General features: G+C 51.8%; 1 pseudogene; it reads right to left on the bottom strand.

Moving 5' to 3' along the window:
- Window positions 1–822: 822 nt before the first annotated feature.
- On the bottom strand, window positions 823–2,312 carry LOC109777611 (aspartic proteinase CDR1-like; annotated as a pseudogene).
- Between the last annotated feature and the right edge of the window lie 2,242 nt (window positions 2,313–4,554).

The following is a 4,554-nucleotide window of genomic DNA, read 5'->3' as shown; positions in this document are numbered from 1 at the left end:
TTTTAATGGCACTGATTCTTTTAAACTACACAAATATATTTTTACATCGTACAAACAATTTAATTTTTTCACAAACATGTTTTGGAAATACCTGAATATTTCTTTAAAATGTCACATACATTTTTCTAATGGAATTAAACATTCTTTTAACCTACAGGAAAATATTGTTACATTTTATAAATATCATGAACATTTTTTTGAAGCACCATATTTTTTATAATGTCACGCATATTGTTTAATGGTATGAAACATTTTTCGCATTAGGCAAGCATTTTCTTTTCTACAGTGTATACGTTATTTTTGAATTTATAAGACATTTTTTAATTCCATGAACATTTTATAAATATCACGAACGTGTTTTTTAATAGTATAAATCAACAGTAGAAATTAAATCAAAAAAGAAAAGCATGAATGACATCAGTATGACGTCCACGGAACTGGTCATTAGGCCGGCCCAGCAGCAGCTTCCTGCAGGCAACGATGATGCCACAGGAACCGCTGCGGGCGACACATAGCCGTGCCCAAGGCCTGCAATTGTTCGCGCTTGGCCTGAAATTGTTCGCACTGCGGTTTGATCACATCGAACGAAATCGTTTGTTCGTTCGGACCTTCAAGTGGAACGATCCGTTCGACGTGGGATCGCTCCAAATCTGACGTTCGATCAACCGGGTATTGGGGTGAAATGGTATCCAAATCCGAATCAAATCGAGTCGTGGAGATGAAATTAGAAAGGACGCTGAAATCGCTGTGTTTTTTTTGTTTCTTTTCTCTAACACACTAGACGTAGTGATTATTACATGGTGATCATGATCAGTTAGCTAGCTACAAAGAGACTGAGGTGGTAGAAGAGGAGTAGGAGCTCGCGCAGTCGGCAGCGGCGAAGGTGATGGCGCGCTTGTCCAGGTCGAAGCCGACGTGAAAGTCCTGCTGCGCGATGCTCCCGATCGTCGCCACCGCCGGCCCATCATCCGTCACCGCCGACATCGCCAAGCACACGGTCCCCTTCCGCGCCTCCACGAACGCGTTCCGCGCCGGCAGGGTGATCGCGGCGCCGCCGCCAAACCCCAGCGTCACCTCCGGGAGAAGCTTCGCCCAAGCCTCGGTCTCGCCGGCCACGTCGTAGCACAGATCCACCAGCTTCTCCGGCGACTGCTTCCGCGGGAGATTGATGCGCCGGGCGACCTCCGCCACCACCTGGTCCAGCAGCCCCTTGTCGAGGTACGTCAGCACCGTCCCGGAGTCGACGATCACGGGGGACCGCCTCGGCGGCACGACGGTCGAGTTCCCGATCTTGACGGACGCGAGCAGGACCGTGTAGAAGGCGTCCACCGCGGAGGGGACCAGCGGCGTGGTCACGCGCCCGGCTCCGTCACGGCGGCGCGGCCGCCGAAGCTGAGGATGGAGGAGGCGTTGACGAAGAAGGGCGCGAGGCAGTACGAGAACCTCCGCCCGAGCGACGTCGCGGCGCCGATCTGGTTCACGAGGGAGCCGCTCCCGGCGCCGAGGCCGACGTTTCCGGTCAGGCGGAACGCCTTGCCGGTCACGCTCGATGCGCAGCCGAAGCTGACCCTGGCCACTTGCAGCTGCGGGCGATCGCGGCATCCGACGCAGCCGCCGGGAGCGTCGTCGAAGGTGAAGGTCTCGGTGGAGAGGATGCCGGCCGTCGTTGACCCGTCCGAGTACGTGGAGCGGTACCGGCAGAAGGAGTCGGCGCCGCAGGACGTGCCGTAGATCGCGCGGCACGGGTCGGACCGGCAGCCCACGAGGCCGTAGGAGGACGAGGAGGACGGGTCGAAGACGGCGCTCAGCGGCGCGCCCGGCGGAGGGCCGGCGGTCCCGTTGCTGCATTTGAACCACACGACGTCGCTGCCGGTGTCGACGAGGGCGAGCATCCGGGTGCGCGGCGTGCCCACGTTGACGTACATCAGGTACTCGAACGGAGCGGACACCACCTCCGACACGGCGCCGCCAGGAGAGCCGCCGCTTGCGTACGACGAGCGAGCCGTGGAGCGCCGCACGGCGGCGAGCACGCGGTCGTACGAGGTCAGCGACGGGTCGTGGAACGGCGACTTGGCAGAGTCCCGGTGGATGAACTCCACGCTAAACCCGCCGCCGACGCCGACGTACGCCATGCACCCGCACAGCTGCGCTGTCAGGACGAGGACAGCGAGCAAAAGAGCGCGCCCGCCATCGTGCCAACTCTTCTTATCACCACTAGCTACCTCTGCTGATCGCTTGCTAATGGCCTCCTCTGCCGGTGTGTATTGGTAGGGGGAGTAGGGAGATGAATGTGGTATGTAAGGATTTGGCATGAATTGCTGATTTCCCGCAAAATCCGTAGTGGTGAATTGGAGAGAGATTGGTGATTTTGAAGGTGGTAATTAAGTTATTGGTTCTAAAAAGATGATTAGTGGCTGCTCGTTATTTACCAAGCGAATATTCCAGCGGCAAGACAGGCAGCTGATTGGTTTTTTTCCTCATGAGTCATGACATTAAAATCTCTCGGAACGGTATGAAAAAAAATCCTGTTTTATTTTCTTTTGTCCCCCACTTTCTCTTCTAAGAGCATCTCAAGCAGATGGTGCAAAACCTTGCCGCCCTAATAATTCCAGCCATTTTACAGGATCCTGTAAAATTTTGGCCCGAATAGATCCAGCAAAAAATGTCTGGCCCATAAAAAATATACTCGCGGCCCGTAAAATCCCGACCGGATAGAGGCCGATTTAGGGTTCCTATCCGGCATTTCCCCCATCTGCCTCTGCTACAGATCCACCCACTCAGGCGACCATTTCTCGTGACACCCTTTTTGAGCAGATCCATGTCCAACTGAGGTCGCAGGCGTGGTGGCCGCGGGGCCGCGGGTCACCGTCTCACAAGCGAGCCCGGCACGACCTCGAGGCCGACAACTCCAGCCACCTCCCAGTTGAGCGATGGCGCCCGAAGCAGGCCAAAGAGCGTGGCGCCCTCTCCCGCGGCGGCGGCCGGAACGCGTGGAGCAAGTTCGACGAGATCGAGGATGCGCTTTGGGTCTCCACGAGGTGGAGATCGAGCTCCACGAGGTGAAGGAGGCGGTCACGGACCGAGAAGATGGCACCGCCGCGTGGCTCGAGGCGGCCAGGGATGGTACGAGCTCGCGTATGTGCTCTACCGGTCCGTGACCGAGTTCTACCTCAAGCCCTAGACCGCGTAAGAGGAGGGGCAATGCGGTTCGCCATGGGTAGCAGTCAGAGGAGTGAGGCGGGGAGGCTAGGACGCTGCGAGTGGCCTTGAGGAATGTGTGGGACATTCCGGAAGAAAAGATTTTCAGGTTCACTGGGCCGGATTGGCTGCTAGTTTTGTTGGATCAACTCACTTCCCCTTTGCGAGAGCAAATGTTGTTCTTGTTCTAGAGAGCTTAGCATTCGAGGAATGATGTAATTTTTGGGAATGGGGAGGAATTCGTCTCTGGATCCGCTAACTTTGTGGTTAACTTGTGAACATCATTCTTCTCATGTCACGTCACGAATGAGGTGGTTTCTATAAAAGGAAAAAGGCTAGTTGAAGAGTTGTGGGTGACGCCCAAGGCCTTTATTGCAAATGTGGCGTGGCGCCCCTCCAGACGATTTTATTAAAATTAATGTCGATGCTACTTATGTAAAGAGTTTGAAGGTTGCCAGTGTGAAATTGCGGCTAGAAACTCTACGGGAAACGTCATTTTATTGTCATGGAATTATGCTGGGCATTGTAACAGCGTCGATAAAGTGGAGCTTAGGGCGTGCCTCACCCGTCTCTGTATTGATATGATCCTTCATTTACCTATTATCCTGGAGACTGATTTGTGCGTTTGTGGTGTCTTTCCTTGCAAATGAAAATCTTGACACGTTCAAAAGTGAAGCGCTTAACATCTCAAAACTGCTGCAGAATGTCAAGCAAGCCAATGTGAAGCCTCATGAGATTGCTAACATAATAAAACATATTATATTTTGCTTAAAAGTTCTTCGTCTTGTGTGGCGTCTGCTGTAGTGAATGATTGTAAAAATATTTTAATTAATTAATATATTGGGGTGCTTTTTAATAAAAAAATATGACCATTTACAAAAATTAATACTCTCTCGTTCGATAATGTAGTGCATATTGATTTTTAAAAGTCAAGCACCATAAACTTTGACCAAATTTATGAAGAAAAACATTTATATCTAGAATGCCAAACTTGTATTACTAGAATTTTCATACATTATATTTACTGTAGATATGAATAGTTATCTCTAAAAACTTGGTCAAGGTTTAGAAAAAAAAACACTAAGAGCATCTGCAGCCGGACTTGCCAAATCCGACCTCTCAAACTCCCGCGGACGCATCTGGGCGCGTCCGCGGACAGTGACCGGTCACCCCTCAAAAAAAGCATTCCACATCCGGATACCTCAAATCCATATTATTACATGCAACATGACTTAAGGTCCTCCTGCCTAGGCGCCACACAACGGCCACGTGGAGCTCCTTTAGTCCCGTTTCGTAAGACAACCGGGACTAAAAGTGAGGACCTTTAGTCCCAGCTGCCCTTCAGAACCGGGACTG

Source organism: Aegilops tauschii, chromosome 3 (genome assembly GCF_002575655.3).
Source record: "Aegilops tauschii subsp. strangulata cultivar AL8/78 chromosome 3, Aet v6.0, whole genome shotgun sequence".
NCBI classification, from domain to species: domain Eukaryota; kingdom Viridiplantae; phylum Streptophyta; class Magnoliopsida; order Poales; family Poaceae; genus Aegilops; species Aegilops tauschii.
Note: the sequence above shows the minus strand (reverse complement) of the source record. Positions and strands in the feature narration are given on the sequence as shown.